The sequence below is a fragment of the Myotis daubentonii genome, chromosome 20, assembly GCF_963259705.1.
Source record: "Myotis daubentonii chromosome 20, mMyoDau2.1, whole genome shotgun sequence".
Taxonomy (NCBI): Eukaryota; Metazoa; Chordata; class Mammalia; order Chiroptera; family Vespertilionidae; genus Myotis; species Myotis daubentonii.
The window spans coordinates 3,145,340-3,165,983 of record NC_081859.1 but is presented as its reverse complement, the minus strand read 5'-3'; the positions used below and the strand labels follow the sequence as shown (position 1 = coordinate 3,165,983).

The 20,644-nt window shown below is 48.9% G+C and overlaps 1 protein-coding gene across 1 annotated transcript in view; it reads right to left on the bottom strand.

Moving 5' to 3' along the window:
• The window catches only part of GREM2 (gremlin 2, DAN family BMP antagonist), a 46,974-nt gene extending 26,806 nt beyond the window's left edge, over positions 1-20,168 (bottom strand). Inside the window, exon 1 of the mRNA XM_059677300.1 lies at positions 19,919-20,168. The gene's annotated coding sequence lies outside the window, so the exon portion shown is untranslated. The remainder of the gene's footprint in view (positions 1-19,918) is intronic.
• Positions 20,169-20,644: the final 476 nt, after the last annotated feature.

Sequence of the window (20,644 nt, the reverse complement as noted above, 5' to 3'; positions counted from 1 at the left end):
AGACATTTGGGGGACTCTAGGGTCGTCGTGTGTGTGTGTGTGTGTGTGTGTGTGTGTGTGAGAGAGAGAGAGAGAGAGAGAGAGAGAGAGAGAGAGAGAGAGAAACATTGATATGAAAGAGACACATCTATTGGTTGCTTCTCACTCACACCCCAACCAGGGCTTAAGCCAACAAATGAGATCAAATGAATTAATAAAAAATTTTCAGCCAAACCGGTTTGGCTCAGTGGATAGAGCATCGGCCTGCGGACTGAAGGGTCCCAGGTTCGATTCCGGTCAAGGGCATGTATCTTGGTTGCAGGCACATCCCCACTGGGGGGCATGCAGGAGGCAGCTGATCAATCTCTCTCATTGATGTTTCTGACTCTCTATCCCTCTCCCTTCTTCACTGTAAAAAATCAATAAAATATATTTTAAAAAAATTTTTTCAATCCCAAGGAAGGCAGGAAATGGAGGAAAGGGGAACGCAGAAGAGACGGTAAATACAAAACAAATTGTGGGATGATGGACTTAACCTAACCATCAATACATCAATAACTGAATTTTATGTAAATGATTTAAACAATGCATTCAAAGAAATATATTGCCAGACTGGATGAAAACCCAGCTATGTGCCGTCCACAATAAGGAAACTTTAAATATCCTATATAATAAAAGCCTAATATGCAAATTGACCGAAAGGCAGAACTACAGAACAACTGGTCGACCAGTCGCTATGACGCGCACTGACCACCAGGGGCAGACGCTCAATGCAGGAGCTGCCCCCTGGTGGTCAGGGCGCTCCCACAGGGGGAGCACCGCTCAGCCAGAAGCCAGGTTCATGGCTGGTGAGTGCAGCAGCAGTGGTGGGAACCTCTCCCGCCTCGGCTGCAATGCTAAGAAGCAGTGAGCCAAGTGGGTAAGGAGCGAGGAGTCCCAGACTGTGAGAAGGTGCAGGCCGGGCTGAGGGACCTCCCCTCCCCCCCCCCCCAGTGCATGAATTTCGTGCACTGGGCCTCTCGTAAAGACATAAATAGGTTAAAAGTAAACAGATGAAAAATGATATGCCATGTTAAGACTAATTAAAAGAAAGCTAGAGAGACATCCAGATTGAAAGAAAGAAGTACCTGTGATTCAGGCAGGAGAGAATTGTCATCTCCAGGTTAAACACCGACATATTACCAATATGAACCATATCCTATGTCAACTTTTGGAACCTTTTAGAATTAATAAGGGTGATTTTGATATAGAACCAGCATGTTGAAGACAGAAATATTCAGACTCCTTTTACCTAAAATTTATGCAAATATGTCTTCTACTTTGTGTGAAAAAAATTCCGCGATATTCTTACCCTATTCAGCTTAGTAAAGAGCATTCCCAAGCCGTAGGCAGAAGTAAGTAGTAGGAAGAACACTGGAGAAAGTGGTGTGAGTGTCTGGGTTCTGTTTTAAAAGACTGGTTGGGCGAACTCGAGCAAGTTTCATTATCTGTAAAACGAGCGCTGTTTGAATCAGCCGATTTCTAAGAGTCCTCCCAAGGCTACAATGTCAGATTCAAACTAACCTATAGAGAAAGAATCAGGTCAACTTCTTATCCGGCAAGTCCACAGTCCTTCCTGCCCTGAGATAATCTTTTTTTGGGGGGGGGAGGGGGGGGGAGCCTCAAACGGCACTGCCAATCACTTCTCAGAATTCAAATGGAAGAATTTCAACGATCGATTTGGTTTGAGCACCGAGGAAATACTGAAGCCAAGTGCCAGTGATGAGTTCGCCATCAATTCTCTGGTTCCCCAGACATTCTGACTGCCAGGACCAGGCACCTACGTCAGCATCGCCACTCAGAGCTGGCTCTTCCAGGAGGGAGTCTGGTTACGTTCTCAGGGCCCCCTGAGGATTTTGGCACCTTCAGATCCAAGTTGTAATTGACCCTGAACTAATGAGAAATGAGCTTATTCCTCCCTTTCTCTTGTTGTCTTCCCGAGATTTAATTATAGCTGGAATATTTCAATAGATTTATTAGGAGGCAAGAAAACCCGGCAGCAATTTTTAACATTGAAAAGGAGACCTGTCTGTGTGCTGGTGTATGCAGACAAATCCTTTGCACTGCACGTCCTTTGTAGCAGAATGTCGAGCAGGAGCTAATGAGGGAATCGAGTTTATGTGCGTGCCGTGCTCCCCTCATTTTAGCTGTCTGTAAAGGGAGACAGCCCTGGAATGGTAATGAAAGCTCCCCGCTCTCATTCTTGTTCGTACTACTTGACAGAGAAGAGGTGGAGAGACTTTCCTAAGTCTCCTTTGCCTGCTACGGAATGAGACACACACACTGGCAACTCGAATTACCTTGCAGGGCACCACGGCTTCCCCAGGAGTTGGCAACGTGTCTCCATGTCAACAAAGGAGAAACATGGCCAGGATCTCGTCCATTTGCTGTCCTGCTGGACTCGATGGCTGAACGAATGATCAGACGGGGTTAAAAATAAAATGATTTTCTCCCAGAGGTGAAGGAGTCATCCCTCCTGATTCTTGCTCCTCACAGAGGAGGCCCTGGCTTTCTTCGCAGATGGATTGGATGGGAAACCATCAGTTCAAGAATGTTGACGGAGCCCTAGCTGGTTTGGCTCAGTGGATAGAGCGTCGGCCTGCGGACTCAAGGGTCCCAGGTTCGATTCCGGTCAAGGGCATGTACCTTGGTTGCGAGCACATCCCCAGTGGGGGGTGTGCAGGAGGCAGTTGATCAACGTTTCTAACTCTCTATCCCCTCTCTTCCTCTCTGTACAAAATCAATAAAAAAACATTTAAAAAAATAAAAAAGAAAGATGAATCAAATCACTAAGGGTGCAATGGAAGTGACCTTTTATAACATTTCTTTCAACGTCTCCCTATGGCAAACCACCACACACCTTTTAGAAAGGAATTATCTGGAAAATGCAGGCAATGAAGAAAACCCATGAGCTCTCTGATGTCCAGCAGCAAATTCATGGAATTTCTGCTTAACCAGAAATTCGAATTCCTAGGGTGAAGGAGTTTGATTTCCTGGGGACAATGACAGAATGGGCTAGGTTCTCTTTGCATCTTAGTTTGTCCTTGTACTTCCTTCCTCCCACGTGTAGGCTCTTCCTACTCTTGTAAATGCCTTCCCTTTCTTGACTGTACTTCCTGGTTTCATTTGGCGGACTCAGTGCTGCCTCTGTGACAGCTGGTCACGTTACCGGCCTCGCCAGTCCAGTCCACATTTCCTGTTCAGATTTCAGGCAGGCCACAGACCCTGGAGGATCATCGTTTTGATTTGGTTTGGTCACAAAAGTTTTTTTAAAGAAACCATGACCGCACAGTGAGTCCATAGCCCCAAAGGCTGCCACGCATCCCCTGTTGACCTAGTTAGTATTGTAGTAGAAACAGGAGAGGGGAGAAGTCAAAGAATACCACCCTAATTAAAATACTCAGAAGACTTTAACGTTTTTTAAATTTAACTCTTCGTTTAGAGTAAAAACAACTAAATATTTGGACCCAAGAGCGAATATACCAAAAATTATAACAATTTCTTCTTTCAATTTCAGTTACCTCTATCGGAACTAAATTAGATGCAATAAGTTTACATCCCAAATTTAAACTTCATGAATTGAGGTTATGAAGCTCTGCCTGTTACGTTTACATTAGTTCAAAATATATGTTTTTTATTTTTAAAACATCTATATATATAAAAGGCTAAGCAACCAGCTGACTGGCCAGTAGGTATGATGCTCACTGACCACCAGGGGGCAGACGCTTAACGCAGGAGCTGCCGAGCTGTGGTGACTTGGCAGTGGCAGTTCTCAGGTGACACACCCTGGAACCAGAGAGGAGGGAGCCCGATTCCTCGCAGGGCCGTGCGATTCCACCTTTGGCCGTGGGTTATGTTGTTGCTGGGGCACTGTCCGCCCTGAATCTGGTTTACTGCCAAGCTGTGGTGACCACAGATGCCCTTCGAGCCGTGGCGCTGCCCCAGGTGCGGCAGGCCAGGGACAGACCTCAGCAGGTTGGCTGCGGGGCATGTCTGGCTGGTCTGGCCCAGTCCCGCCCCACCGGCCACCTTCTAATTAATTTCCTTTCAATGTGCACAAATCCGTGCACCAGGCCACTAGTATTATATAATATTGCATAATATAATAAGCATGTACATGGAAAGACTTTTTTATGATTGTTTCTAATGTATATTTCTTTTTTAAAAACATTTTTATTGATTTCAGAGAGGAAGAGAGAGGGAGAGAGAGAGAGAAACAGCAATGATGAGAGAGAATCATGGATCGGCTGCCTCCTGCATGCCCCACACTGGGGATTGAGCCTGCAACTCGGGCATGTGCCCTGACCGGGAATCGAACCTTAACCTCCTGGTTCATAGGTAGATGCTCAACCACTGAGCCACACCAGCCGAGCTGATGTATATTTCTTAGTGAAATGCTGCATGGTTTCCTTTGCTCAGTTTCAGTACTTAACTAATAAGTAGACCAACGAGATTCATATTTGAAACGTTTACACAAATTTTCCAAATAAATTATTCTTTTTTCCGCATTTGAAGTAGGCCCCAAACTAAGCCTTTGGTTTAGAGTGGATCTTTCTTATTTTCCTTTCCAAAGTATGCAAAGCCGGGATCTCGTCCCTAATGGCACTTTGAAGACATTCCTGGCAGCGTCCACATCAAAACAAATACAAGTTCCATTCCTGAAAACGAACATGGAATCGAGTCGGCTCTGAAAGTGATGTTGTCGCCGCTCACTTCAACAAAGAGAAGTTCTGGAATTAAAAACACGTTTCATGTGTCATGTAGGGAAACAACGGAAAAAAGGAAATCTTAGTGTGTTCCTAATTTAGATTCCTCTTCTTGACTGTAAACATAACTTTCTCCAGCGATGACACACACAAGTATGTCGTGCTTTCCTTGAGTATTGAAGCCTTATTTTTTTTTTTTTCCAATTTCAGATCGCGCCATTTGGACAGTGTGTTTAAAAATGAAGTTTAGGGTAGGGGAGGCTGGGGGAAGGTCAATGGGGGGAAAAAAGGAGATATATGTACTACTCTGTGTAATACTTTAAACAATAAAATAAAAATTTTAAAAAATGAAGTTTATATGCTTATATACAAGAGATGATGGGAGTGGGCCTACTATTTCACAAATGTTTCTCAAAGAGGCTTTTGGTCCTAATTTGAAAACCAAAGCATCGTGAAACATATTTCTTTGAGAAATTACAGTTTGGAATATTAGTCTTCCTTTTTAAATACATTTTTATTGATTTCAGAGAGGAAGGGAGAGGGAGAGAGAGATAGAAACACCAATGACGAGAGAGAATCATTGATCGGCTGCCTCCTGCACACCCCCTACTGGGAACGGCGGCTGCAACCTGGGCATGTGCCCTTGACCGGAATCAAACCCCAGACCCCTCAGTCTGCAGGACGACACTCTATCCACTGAACAACACCAGCCATGGTGGAATATTAGTCTTAATGTCAAGTCTGATCAATTCACAAACTATTAAACTGCCTACTTAACAATATTAGCACTTTAACATCATAAACTTATGGTTACCTCTGTGTCTTTTCGGTATAACGTTTTGTAACTTTGGCAGATTTCTGAAAATTCACAATGAAAAGGAGTCAGGCACCGATGAAATACATGTGAACAAATTTACATTTTTAGAATAACCCAACCAAGTGAATAAATTACTCTCTAAAGAAAAAGTGCTCAAGAACTCAAGGTCAATATTTCTTGAGAGCAGTTCATGAATCTTTTTAGTTGCGTGGCATTCATGCAGAGTAGGAAGCTAGGGGTGTTGTCTGAGGACTTGGGGGGTGCGGGGGTGGAGGAAATGGGGTTATTCTTTTCTTTAAGGCCTCCTCACTCCATGCCTTTGGCAAGGAAATTCTCTTTCCTTAGTTTGCTCATCTAAAACGTGGGTATAGAAGCCTTGCTACTCCACTTCTATGTTCCGCCTCCTAAAGGCCTTCTGAACACGGCTTCTGATTAATATATCATTTCCCACTCAATTATGTTGTTTTGACTTGTTCCCAACCTGCCTCCATCCAAACCTCAATTTCACTGATGATGAAATAAATGAAACTGGAATTCTTAACAGATGCTACACCATAAAATCTCATGGGCTCCAGCCAAACGCATGGCAGACTTTAAGGCTGTTCATGAGCGTTAATGAGATAATCATCTATGCGAGGATCTTGAGGGGGAAACAGCATCACACACACAGTCCACATGCCAGGCTCCCAGGGGCTCACTCTCCCTCTTTTTTGTTCAAATTGTGATCTAGTCGTCGTTTTTATGAGCATCACCTGTGAACTTATTTAAGATGCCGATTTCAAGACTCTTCTACAGACCTTAGAACCAGAATCTAGATTACAGTCCCCAGTTGAAATACCCAAGTAAAAGGATTTTAATGGGATGACAGGCAATGGATGATTAGGGTGATGTTGGCCAGACCATAAAAAATTACATACGTAGTCCCATGAGAGGGGATGGGATTGGAAGAGGACATTTTTTCCAGTCAGGTAGGAATTTATCTGCTATTTGGCACTTTCAAGACTAGAAGATTCTTCTCCTTTCCCTTCGGACACTTACTGTCGGATGGATGTTGCTCTTAAACTTTCAGGGGCGGGGAGAGGAGTCGCCCAGGCCACAGCCGTGAGATTCCCCAGGACAGTGGCAAGCCCATACGCATCCTCCCTGTCACCACCGCTGTCTGTGGGGGAAGCTCGGAGATGTGTAGAGAAGTCTAGAAAGTTGTGGAGAAGCAATGGTAGGCTGAAATGCCAACTTGGCAGTAGGGTCTCTGATGGCCTTGGGAATGGGTTAATTCGTTTTTCAATGTGTCTGTTAATGCGACAAAAATGTCGAAGACAGCTGTCCATTGGGAGGAGTAGAGATTTGGAGTCAGAAGACCCAGAGTGACCTTAAGCAAAAACACTTCCTCAGTCTCGCTCTCGAGTTCTTCGTGGATGGCAAGGGAATCAGAACTACACCCACTTCGCAGGGCAGCCGTGAGAATGCCATGAGATGTGCAGGGAAAGCATGTTGTCATCTGAGACGGTTGAACAGATTTTCTTCTTTTCATGTACAAGACCCTGGGACAGCACTTCTGAGAACGCAAAAATAGCAAAGACAGGGTTTCTTCCCGCAAAGAAACCAAAGTGTCAGAAAATGCGGCTGACATCCACGTGAGTAACTATAATATGAATATCATGTGAGTGAAGGACATGCTAAGGGAGTTTCAAATCATTTCGTGTGGGTCAGCAGGCAAGGCTTGTCGCAGAGCGCGATGGCATATCATTTGGGCTTTAAAATGTGCTTAGGGCGGGCCGGTGTGGCTCAGTGGTTGAGCATCGACCTAAGAACCAGGAGGTTACGGTTCGATTCCCGGTCAGGGCACATGCCCGGTTTGGGGGGCTCGATCCCCAGTGTGGGGCGTGCAGAAGGCACCAGACAATGATTCTCCCTCCACATTGATGTTTCTATCTCTCTCTCCCTCTCCCATCCACTCAGAAATTAACAAAAATATATTTTTTTAAAAGAAAATTTAAAAAAACGTTCCTGTTAAAATATTTCACAGTGATATCTATACAAGAATGGATCATGAATAGATAAGTTACGATTTTGTTATGTTTCTGTTCTGAGCCCCTTGAGAATAAAAGTGGTTTGAATCTTCACAAACTTTTCTCAGGACTGGGGCGAAGCAGGTGTGTTGCCCGGGTGCCAGGTTCAAGGAGGTTCTCGCCCTCGGCGTCATGCCATGCAGCTTTTTGCCCTTAAACGTCGCTGTCATCTGCAACTCAGCTGTGAGCAAAGGGTTGAAAGCTTAGGGAAATGTACTTCACGGAGACTGAAGTTTGGGGGTTAAAGAAAAAGACGTGAAATGTCCCAGCTGGCGGAGGACCCCTCAAACATGTGCCATGGAGACATGGCTAAGGCCCACCAATAAGGCCAGTCCTTGGTTTGAAGAACAATGACCTGGGAGTATGAGGGGGGAGGACGCTTGTAATTTTACAAAGAAATGCATAGGCTGGATATAAAACTGAAAGCAACAAATGAACACACAAGAAAAACAAACAGAAACTCCCAGCCACAGACAGCAGCACGGTGGTCAGCAGCGGGAAGGCGGGCAGAAGGGTAGCAAAAGGCCAAAGGGGTCAAGTGCATAGTGACGTGGGGCGGTCAACGCACAATGCACTCTACAGATGCTGGATCGCACAATTGTAGGCTTGAAACCTACGTTTATGAACCGATGTTATTAACCAATGTCCCCTCCGTAAATTTAATTTCAAAAGCATTTGCAGCTAATGAGCTCTTTCTCAGAACAATTTTCCCACTTGGGCCCTAAAAATAAGTTTTTAAAGAGTTGTACGATGTTTAATTCAGAACGCACAGTAAAGACAAAGAAACAAACAAAACAGAACAGAAACCGCACAGAATTAGCGGAGGAATGCCTACGCTGTGACTTACCCCGGACACGGTTACACTGCATGAGCAGAATTTAGGGGGATTTCTGCCCCCTCAGCATGGCATCCAGGCAAAGGTTACCCCCCCGTGACAAAGCTAACCCCTCTCAGGACCAGAGTGCCTTGCTCACTACTGATTACCATCTGCCAGGAACTAGGATGCTATTAATACTCGGAGAGCTCTCTGGACTAGAAATCCCTTGCTAGCAGGAGTCCAAGTCCATTTTTGTTTTAGGCAGTTAATCTAATTTGACTTTCTCCTGAGCCCTGCTTAACAGAAATGGCCCTGCCTGGTTTGGCTCAGTGGATAGAGCATCGGCCTGTGGACTGAAGGGTCCCGGGTTCAATTCCAGTCAAGGGCACATGCCCGGGTTGTGAGCTCGATCCCCAGTAGGGGGTGTGCAGGAGGCAGCCGATCCACAATTACCTCTCATCATTGATGCTTCTATCTCTCTCTCTCCCTCTCCTTGCTTTTTATAGTGGTAAGCGCTCTAAGGGAGGCGGGAAGTCCTGTGGAGGGCAGAGGAAGGAAAGATGAGTTCTGGCAGAGGGTGGAGGGAAGGTCTGATGGGACAGGTGGCCTGGAAGCTGGGTCTGGAAGGATGGGTAGGATTTCAACAGGCGGATGTCGGGGTGGGAGTCCGAGGAGGAGGAGGAAGGAGCAGAAGAGCAAAGGAAAATGCAATCCGTGTTCAGGGACTGTCGCGTGGCGAGGGGTGACTGGCTCCCGGAACACATGGGGGGAGACAGAACGGATGTGTTTAACGTTACACGATGGGAGCACCCTCCCTCGGCGCCTGGCAGTGTCCATGCTGTTTCCGACCTAGTGGACCTGTGAGCAGGCCTGTGCCATAATTACGTCAGGGTTTTAAGAACACTCATCTGAAGCTACTTTCCTTTGTTATTAGATACTCTTCATTGTGGTGTCCTCTGCCACTCTTTTTTTTAAATATATTTTATTGATTTTTTACAGAGAGGAAGGGAGAGAGAGATAGAGAGTTAGAAACATCGATGAGAGAGAAACATCGATTAGCTGCCTCTTGCACATCTCCTACTGGGGATGTGCCCGCAACCCAGGTACATGCCCTTGACCGGAATCGAACCTGGGACCTTTCAGTCTGCAGGCCGACGCTCTATCCACTGAGCCAAACCGGTTTTGGCCTCTGCCACTCTTTTAATAGAGAATAAAATTCACAGCCCGGCCGGCATGGCTCAGTGGTTGAGCCAGGAGGTCAAGGTTCGATTCCAGGTCAGTCGGGGCATGTGGTTGCGGGCTCGATCCCTAGTGTGGGGAGGCAGGAGGCAGCTGACCCATGATTCTCTCTCATCGTTGATGTCTCTCTCTCTCTCTCTCTCTGAACTCAATAAAAAAATATATATTTTTAAAAAAATTCACACAGAGTAGCATCAGAGCTGTTCACTACAGCTCCGGCAATATATAGTATCTAGCCCTTCTGCCCCTTAAACTGTGCCCCTGTCATGTGCATACTAAACTCTGAGCACAACTGCGTCTAGAAGTTCCTGGAAATGACTGGTCTTGGGAGTTTGTCTTTCTCCCAGCCTCCATACACCCAGCTGCTTCTTAACTCGCCCCTGGCAGCCAATCTAAAGCAACACTCATGCTATTTCCTACCTAGAAACCACACTTATTTATTATTTATCTGGTTCGTTTTCACTCTCCGCCAGTCAATGCGGGCACAGCTCAGAGAGTTGTGGAACCTCAGGGCACCCCCGGAGCTTGGCCGAGTGACTGACACATGTGAGAAGCACAAAAATACTTATTGAATAAGTTCACTGAAGTCCGATTAATGTTACTAGAAAACTGGAACGATAAATACACCGGTTAGAGAGACACCTAAGTAAGTCACTTATGCCTGGCTGGTGTGGCTCAGTGGTTGAGCATCGAGCTAGGAACCAGGAGGTCACGGTTCGATTCCCGGTCAAGGGCCCATGCCCAGGTTGTGGGCTCGATCCCCAGTGTGGGGCGTGAAGGAGGCAGCCGATCCCTGACTCTCTCTCATCATGGATGTTTCTCTCTCTCCCTCTCTCTTCCTCTCTGAAATCAATAACAATCTATTAAAATAATAAAAAAAAGTCATTCAGCATCTGATTGTGGAGGTTTTATACCGAGGACTTGGGAACCACGGGTTCAAGGTTGCAGAGCGTCTGCCGGCTTTGGCGTTCCTGCCGGACTCGCGTTGGGAGGTGCATTGCTTCTCGGGGGAATGTCCTCTCGGGACTTTTGCTCCTGCGCCCCCACCTCCCCCGCCTCCAGCATTTTCCGGCCACGACTTCAGCTACGTGTGAGGCTTGGTGATTTTCCTAATGATCTGGACATGGACCGCTCCCTCCCAGATGGCCGTGGAGGGAGCTGCCCACGACCTGGTCATAAGGCCTGACTTGCTGAAAAGAGGGGGGTGGGGAGGGGTGGGAGTGGAGGGGTCCCTGGGGCGTCACCCAGCGGCTTTGGGAGAGGCCCCAGCTGCCGGGCTCGCAGGCCAGCACCTTGCCTGGCCGTTCTGGCTTCCTGACTTACTCCGAGATACGGAGCTGTTTACGATGCTTTCGGTAGAAAATAAATGGCCCTTCATTCGACCGTCCGGGAAGGTTCATATGGAACATGTTTGAAAAGCCTTTTCAGACGGTGGTTGTCCCATTGGCTATAAAATGTTACAGTCTTGTTCTCAGGATAGAAAGGTCTGTGATTGGAGCCTCTGCTTGAGGCTAAAGGTGGAATTCTTTTTTTTTTTTTAATATATTTTATTTATTTTTTACAGAGAGGAAGGGAGAGAGATAGAGAGTTAGAAACATCGATGAGAGAGAAACATCGATCAGCTGCCTCCTGCACATCTCCTACTGGGGATGTGCCCGCAACCCAGGTACATGCCCTTGACCGGAATCGAACCAGGGACCCTTCAGTCTGCAGGCCGACGCTCTATCCACTGAGCCAAACCGGTTTCGGCTAAAGGTGGAATTCTTATAAAGCCCGAGGCTACAGCGAAGAGCTACTCCTTTCTGGCTTTGGAACCAAAAATACATCGAACCACACACTCTGTGTATAAGACAGGTAGGTTTGATTTGAGACTGCTTCTAAAACTACGTTTCACCTGGAAGGTGAGTAAAATTATACTTATTAACACATCTCAGGGTTTTGAGAGTAAAACATAATTAGGACTATAACATACAGTTCATTCTTTTTTTAAAAAATATATATTTTTATTGATTTCAGAGAGGAAGGGAGAGGGGGAGAGAGAGATAGAAACATCCACGATGAGAGAGAATCATGGATGGGCTGCCTCCTGCATGCTCCCCACTGGGGATGGAGCCCACAACCCGGGCATGTGGCCTGACCGGGAATCGAACCATGACCTCCTGGTTCACAGGTCGACGCTCAACCACTGTGCCACGCTGGCCGGGCCCACATCTAGTTTTAATGTCCTCTCCGCTGTGGAGAGCAGTTTGCACTCCAGGTTACCCTCTGTTAGGAAACAGGTATTCCAGTCTAGCTGCCTGTGGTCACCTAGATGTCCCCAGACTTATGCTTGGATAGAAAAACCAGTATTTGGTGTTCTCCTTGTGCGTTCCTAGGGGAGCAGAAAGAAAAAGAAAGGAAAAATAGCTGTCCTTTTGCTACTCCCTGCTCCACCCTGCCTGCTGGCCAGCGCACAGGGAAATAAAAGACTGGGAACTCCGAACAGTCAACCCGCGGCAGATATGAAACCAGAAGCAAAGAGCGTTACTGCTCCCGCGAGGCCCTTCGCCTTCCAAAGAGCTACACCTGGATGCGCCTGCGGGATTCCGGGAATCCCTTTTTACGGTTACGATCCTTTCGGAAGAGGCCAGGAATGAGACCCCTCTCTGGTGAGCAGCAAAACCAGAAGCCAGAGCCCGCGAGGGCGGCGAGCCAGCAGAGACGCCTGAGCCTCGGGCTGGATGCTTTCCTTATTTTCTAAAATATATTTTTATTGATTTCAGAGAGGAAGGGGGAGGGAGAGAGAAACATCCACGATGAGAGCGAATCAGGGATCGGCTGCCTCCTGCACGCCCCACACCGGGGATGGAGCCCGCAACCCGGGCATGTGCCCTGACCGGGACTCGAACTCAGGACCCCCCCCAAGCAGAAACAGCGATCCGAGTCGCCAGGGCCCCCCTGTTCCCACCCGGTCCTGCGCAGGGGTACCCCTCACTGGGGCATGCTGGTTCCTTGTTCAGTGCCTGCTTCTCCTCGTGGGCTGGGAGCCACTGCGGGAAGACAGGGCCAAAGCCTAGACTTTTTTTCATGTCTCCAACGGCTGGCACGTTGGAAACACTTCGCAAGTGTCTGTTGATTATAGAGAAGTCACATTTCTGACAAAATAAAGCGCAAGTTCTGAGCTGATGGCCCATGTGTCAGCATTATCTGTGACGCTGTCATCTTTAAACAATTACAGCCAGGCCGGCTTGGCTCCTCAACCTGTGAGTATCACCCTATGGACCAGGAGGTCATAGTTTGATTCCTGGTCAGGGCACATGCCCTGGTTTTGGGCTCGATACCTAGTGTGAGCATGCAATGATTCTCTCTCATCATTGATGTTCTTTTCTCTCTCTCTCTCTCTCTCTCTCTCTCTCTCTCTCTCTCTCTCTCTCTCTCTCTCTCTCTGTCTCTCTCTCTCCTCTTTCTCTCCCTTCCTCTCTGAAATCAATAAAAATACTTTAATGAAAAACAATTACAGATCCTTCCTTTCAAATCCCCATGCTCTACATGATTCTGTTTTTACACCCTGCCAAAACAGTTTAAATGCACCTGCCCTGTGCCAGCTACTGAGGGTTTACGCAGATGGAAAAAAATAAAATCTCCTCCTTCAGGGAGGTTATTGAGTCCTTGTAATGAACCCCAGTCTATATATTCGGAAGCCGCCCTAATAAATATTTTTGGGTTTATTGGGTAGTTCTGGCTGTCATTTGAAACAGAAAATCGGTTAAACACCATCGCAGTTCATATTGACTCAACAGCTCCAGACCTCAGCTGGCCAATGTGTGAATCATATGGAGACAATCTGAATCTGACTGCCATCGGGAAACGGCGGGGACAGCGACGCACGCGTGAGGAATGCGTGTCCGTGTTCACAGTGCAGCTTGGCAGTGAGGAAAGGACCCTTTCTCGTTGCCATGAGAGGGGCTTTCGGGTAGCCCGACTATTGCTCTCGTGCGTGGGGAGTCTGAGGACCCCGCGGGCCTCTCTGCCTTTGACCTTGGCGAGCCTGAGGTGGTGGGATTTTGCCTGCTGCACTGATCATCCCGGAAAGTGCACTGTCGCTCTACAAGGAAAAGTTTCTATTAGTTCAAGAACAGTGGTGGGTTTTTTAAAAATATATTTTATTGATTTTTTACAGAGAGGAAGGAAGAGAGATAGAGAGTTATAAACATCGATGAGAGAGAAACATCGATCAGCTGCCTCCTGCACACCTCCCACTGGGGATGTGCCCGCAACCCAGATACATGCCCTTGACCGGAATCGAACCTGGGACCTTTCAGTCCGCAGGCCGACGCTCCATCCACTGAGCCAAACCGAAGAACAGTGGTTTATGGCAAAACCACCTGACGGGAGCACATCACCCTTCCGAAGACCAGAGGTATTTTTACAACAGAGAATTCTTTTCCTCCCTTTGTACGGACCCTGCTGAGGCCTCTTCAGACATCGGGCGTCGGCCACGCTGTCTCATTCCACCCCGACGACAGAGTTCACGACGTTTGCTCCAAGTTTGGGTGGAAAGAACTTTTTATGAGGAGTTAGTTGTTTTATCTTCCACAGTTCAGTTACCCCAGGTCGATGGCATGTACACTCCACGGGAGCAGGATGGCGAGCATAAATGAAAGAGGCGGGGGCCCTGGCCGGTTTGGCTCAATGGATAGAGCGTCGGCCTGCGGACTGAAGGGTCCCGGGTTCGATTCCGGCCAAGGGCATGTACCTGGGTTGCGGGCACATCCCCAGTCGGGGGTATGCAAGAGGCAGCTGATCGATGTTTCTAACTCTCTATCCCTCACCCTTCCTCACTGTAAAAAATCAATAACATATATTTAAAAAAAAAATGAAAGAGGCGGGGATATGGCTCTTCTGCTTGGTCATGCCCTGTGGGGTCTCTGTGCTGCCCCCTGCTGCTCTCGCTCCTGGAGTCAACCGTCTGCTCGACACTGCAAGGGACAGTACCTCCCCCACGACAACAGTCCAACTGTTGCGGGCCCTTATTGTTGTATGGAAGCATTGTGGGTAGGAACTGCTGCGCCTCATTCATTCATTCATTCATTCATTCATTCATTCATTCATTCCTCCATTCATTCATTCAATAGAGAGTAAATGAGGGAGGTGCCTACTATTTACTTTGGAGTCTGTCTCAGGTGGGTGCCTGGTTGTTTGCATGCCTGGTTCCAGAAATAAAAGGAGAGTGTGGGCAGAGGAGCCCCGGGCAACAGGAACTGGCTAAAGAATAGCAGGCGGGCCCAGCTGGTGTGGCTCAGTGGTTGAGTGTCAACCAATGAACCAGGAGGTCAGGGTTCAATTGCCAGTCAGGGCACACGCCTGGGTTGTGGACTTGATCCCCAGTGTGGGGCGTGCAGGAGGCAGCCGATGCATGATTCTCTCTCATCATGGATGTTTCTGTCTCTCTCTCTCCCTCTCCTTTCCTGTCTGAAATCAATAAAAAATATATGTTAAAAAAATAAAGAGTGAAGCTGATGAAAAGAAAGGGAAACCGAGTTATCTGTTAAATACGCTGCAGTCCGTCTTTGCCAGGCGCGTCCACGTCTGGCGTAAAAATAAGAACAAGCCTTTCTGAGCGGTGCATCCGTGACCAAGACCCCGGCCCCTTCTTCCGGAGGGAGTGGGGTGCGTACAGTCAGGGGCGCATTTTCTCAGCCATGTGGAGGGTGCAGGCTCCCCCTGGTCAAGGGGAGGCCTGGCTTTTCCCCGTTTGCATATTGCCCTCTCCTGGACTGTAAGGACAGGAGAGTTAAGAGCTCATCAGATGCCTGTGTTTCCACCCACCTCTGCATGGGAGACCTGTGTGTGCATGAGAAATCGTTTAAAATATTCAGAAAATCGCCCTGGCCGGTTTGGCTCAGTGGATAGAGCGTCAGCCTGTGGACTTAAGGGTCCCGGGTTTGATTCCGGTCAAGGGCACATGCCCAGGTTGCGGCTGGATCCCCAATAGGGGGCGTGCAGGAGGCGGCCGATTGAGGTTTTGCTCTTACATACATGTTTCTCTCTCTCTGCCTCTCCTTCCTCTCTCTCTAAAAATAAATAAAAGAAAAAAATCTTTAAAAATAAAGAACACTGTGGTAGTAAGAGAAATAGCGAAGCAAACAGAAGTAGATGGCATCAGAGGCCTACCTTATAAGTGTACACTCTCCTCTTCAAAACAGGATGTCTCATTTATTGCTTCTTTTTTTTTAATATATTTTTTTATTGATTTTTTACAGAGAGGAAGGGAGAGGGATAGAGAGCTAGAAACATTGATGAGAGAGAAACATCGATCAGCTGCCTCCTGCACACCCCCCACTGGGGATGTGCCCGCAACCAAGGCACATGCCCTTGACCGGAATCGAACGTGGGACCCTTCAGTCCACAGGCTGACGCTCTATCCACCGAGCCAAACCGGTTTTAGCACATTTATTGCTTCTTATTGTGACTCGTTTCAAGCCCCATACTCCACACATTTATCCATTTGGAACCTTTTTTTTTTTTTTTTCCCCCACTTTTCTCCTAAATCAGTGGTTCTCAACCTTGGCTGCACATTAGAATCCCCTGGGAATCTTTCTAAAATCCTGATTTCTGGGCCTCACCTTCTGGAAATTCTGTTTCTTTGTGATGGGGTGGGGCCACCACATGAGTAACAGAGAAACAGAATTTCCGGAGGAGGAGGCCCAGACATCAGGATTTTAAAAAGATTCCCAGGGGATTCTAATGTGCAGCCAAGGTTGAGACCCGCTGTCCTAAATCCTTAAAGGTCCCCGACACTGAGCAAAGGCCTGCGACCTGGCCTGCCGGCTGCAGCCACACCTGAGTGCCAACGGGGCTGGTCCGATCCGTGCGCTCCAGCCCCTGCGGGCTCTCGGTGCTTGTCCTTGACCCAGGCTGGCCGGCCCTCTCCATATCAATGAGAACCTGGCACCCGGACGCAGAGTCTAATTCCATTCCTGTGCTTTCGCAGAAGAGGGCTGAGGGAGAGGCGTCTGCTTTAAAGAGACTGAAGGCATGTACCTCGTTCAGACTGCACCTAACGTTTCAACTGGAGGGTGTCTCAAGCTCCGGCTGGCTGGACAGAGGAGATCCCCAGAGAAGGGCAGTTTGATCTCCTCTCTCAGGGAAAAATTACAGGACTACACAAGGAGTAGCCAGACACTGTTTATATTTATCTTTAAAATCCCACCAGCGTCTCTCAGGCCATACACAGCCTATATATTCAGTCTCTCATTCACTCAGTTTACCACCAACAGGCCCAATATTTTTAAGACTTTGAATGGTAAGCCATGGGTGGTTTGGCGCAGTGGACAGAGCACTGGCCTGCTGACTGAAGGGTCCCGGGTTCGATTCCCGGTCAGGGCACATGCCCGGGTTGTGGGCTTGATTCCCAGTAGGGGGCGCAGCCGATCCATGATTCTCATTATTGATGTTTCTATCTCTCTCCTTTCCTCTCTGAAATCAATAAAAATACTTTTAAAAAGAGTTTGAAAGTAAGAGGGAAATGAGTCTCCATTTATTTCAGATATGATATGGATAGGAAATTGACAAATACTTCCAGCACTACAAAGCCACCCCATTTTAACCACAAATTCAATTGAGTTGGGTCAATTAATTTGTATTTATTCAAAGAGGTAAATTCTCTTACCATCAAGTTCCTTGTGATGTAAAAAGAGAAAAATATTCATCTGTAAAATCAAAACGCTCACTCCTAAATATAATATTGACTCGCCACATCCATCCTTTGACGTGCTTTCAAACGCACCTGGTTAACTCATTCAAATCTGGGGACGGGCAAAAATACAGGCAGTTTTCATGACTCGAAGGCAGTGGTTCTCAACCTCCTGGCCCTTTAAATACAGTTCCTCATGTTGTGACCCAACCATACAATTATTTTCGTGGCTACGTCATCACGGTCATGTTGCTACTGTGATGAATCGTCATGTAAACATCTGAGATGCAGGATGGTCTGAGGCGACCCCTGTGAAAGGGTCGTTCGACCGCCAAAGGGGTCGCGACCCACAGGTTGAGAACCGCTTCTCTGAGGTATAGCTACGTGTGGAGAGCGGCTACGGTGTTTGGCCAGGTTCAAGCCTCGGACTGAGGAGAGGGCACTGTCCTCTCATGGCCACGTGCAAGTCCCCGCCTGGAGGGCAGGCCCTCCCAGGGCAATTACAGCCAACAGCTCTGGTTGTGGGCTTGAACCTATGGTCCGACCACATGGCCCCACATGCCTGAGTGATAGAGTTCAGGTGCATATAGTTGAGTGGGACTGAAACCCACGAGAATGCTGTAAACAACGTGATCACGCCCCTGCTTTGCCTCGTGGCACCTGCTCTAAAATAAAGACACGGCGTGTGGGCGCGGGCGCGGTCCATCAGAGGGGCAGCGTCCCCCCGAGACTCAGCTTTCATTCTCTCGTCTGTCTTTTTTTCTTTTTTTTCTTTTAAAATATATGTTTATTGATTTCAGAGAGGGAGGGAGAGGGAGAGAGAGACAGAAGTATCAATGATGAGAGGTAATTGTGGATCAGCTGCCTCCCGCACGCCCCCCACTGGGGACCGAGCCCGCAACCCAGGCATGTGCCTTTGACCGGAATCGAACCTGGGACCCTTCAGTCCACAGCCTGACGCTCCATCCACTGGGCCAAACCAACCAGGGCTTGTCTGTCTTTTCTTAATCCTTTCATCGCCCCCCACTCGGGGTCACTGAACCAGGCTGAGCTGGCATGAGCATGCCATGGGCGCGCCGGCTCCCCACAGCTACGCGTGAATTTCCCTTCGTGACAAGAGAACACGTTCATCGGATGAAACACGGGGCCATGTGAACTCTCCACGGTGATACGCAAAACCAATGCCTGTCTCGTAACTCCCTTATCTTTCTTGGGGCGGCACGTGTCTCGGGCTGAGCCACCCTGTAAACCAGGCGGGACTGGATGTGGGGCTGGATGTGGGGCTGACTGTGCGCGATCAGGGGGTGGCTGGGGGATGATCTGTGAAGAATCCACGCACAGGAGGGCCATTTAGACCTAACACCACATGGCCCGCCGCTCCTGCACCTGCTGCAGGGTCCTGTTCTTACTGAACTACAGCCCCAACCGGAGTAAGCTCCTCACTGCAGGAGCGCTCTTCACGGACATTCAGAGCAGGGACCTCCACACCAGTCTCTGAGGGTGCCCCCCCGCCCCCCCCAGCACAATGCATCCCATAGCTGAGCCTCCATTCAGTCCTCTCTGGTTTCTCCAAGGGAAGCCCTGACCTCCTGAAGCAGGGCTAATGAACCACAAGTCAGCCACAGGAAGCCACGTTCTATAACCATCGTCAGCATTCAAACTCGAGCGTGGCAAAATTTCAGGAAAAATTGGATTTTTTTTTTTCCCACATAAAACCCGTCTCTCAAAATAAAGAGAGAAAGGAAACGAAGGACATGGCCAGAAGTCTACCCATGCAAGGATCTATATATAAAAAAAAAACATTTGAACCCCAAAAGGACATTTCCTCGCAGGTGTATTTAGGGCAGCGCTCCCGTCCAGGACTTTTCGATGTAAGAACAGGTTGAGGGCCTGGTACTGAGCCTGCCTGCGGGTGCAGAATCACAACCACAATTTCAACTCAGAAGGCAAAACTGTACACAGAAACCAGGTAACACCGCAGGGGTCCCCGACACTTCACATTTCTAAAGAATCTCTCTGCCTTCTCCCTTGCCTCCTTCCACCCTGGCACCGTGATCCTGTGACATTTCACTGCTGAGCCCAGTCCGGCTCGGCCAGATGCCTCAGCCATGCCAACCCTGCCCAGGTCCCCAGTGGCTCCCGGTCTCGGGGGGCCCTCCATTCACCTGGCAGGTAGGTGGAGGGGGTGCAAAGCCGCCTCCTCACAGCACACGGTGTGTGACCTGCTCTGGGTCACAGCTATCAAGGAGGTCAGCCTCCAGGAGGTATGCATGGCTAGCCTGACAGCATGCAGGTACTGAGCTTATGAGAGAGAGAGAGAGAGAGAGAGAGAGAGAGAGAGAGAGAGAGAGAGCGCACGGTCAAGTTTGAAGGTCCCTTGCTTCCCACCCACGGATCATTCAATCGGTGAGCAAACCCCGTGGCCCCCCAAAACGCGCGCCAACCGCTCGGAAGCGCAGGGGTGACCCGGGCCCCACGGGCACTCCGATCGCGCCCGGCGATCGATGGAACCGCGTCCACGACTTGTCAGCGTCTCGGGGCGACGGGAGAAACGCAGAACCCGCCGCCAGCTCCTACCTGCAGCGACGCGGTGCGAGCCTCCTCCTCCTCCTCCTTCTCCTCCTCCGGGCCCTCCTCTGGCTCTCCCTGCCCCTCGCTTTCTCGGGGAGCTCCTGTCCGCCGCGGGGGACCCCGGCCGGAGCGCAGCAGCGCCGCGTGCCCGAGGAGGGAGCAGCCCCAGGCGGTCGGTCGGCGGCGGCGCCCGCAGCGGGATCCGAGGCTCCGAGCTGCCGGCTCAGCTCTGACTCCTCCGTCGGCGGCGCTGCCTGGGATATTAGCGCAGCCCGGGGTTTCTATTGGCTCCGAACACCAAACAGATCGCACCAGCCTCCCCCCTCCCCCTCCCCCTCCCCCTCCCCCCTCCCTCCACCCCCCACCCCCGCGTCCACCCCCCTCCCCGCCGCTTCACTCTCCGCATGGAACCCACAGACATCGCAGCCACACACACACTTTCTCCTCGCCTCCGTCCAGCCTGTGGCTTCACAACCTTGTGGGCGAGCGGTAACATTTTTATTTTTTATTTTTAAAAAAAGCAGACTTGCCATCCAGAGCTGCTTGTTTATGTAGAGACATTCTCATCCCCCCCCCCTGAATCCGCAGAAACCACTCGTTCGCCTCAGATCTTCTCCCTTCTTTTGTTGATGGGTTTGCAATGTGGAGAATGTCCGAAGTCTGTGTATACGCCCGCCTCCTCTCTCTCTCTCTCTCTCTCTCTCTCTCTCTCTCTCTCTCTCTCTCTCTCTC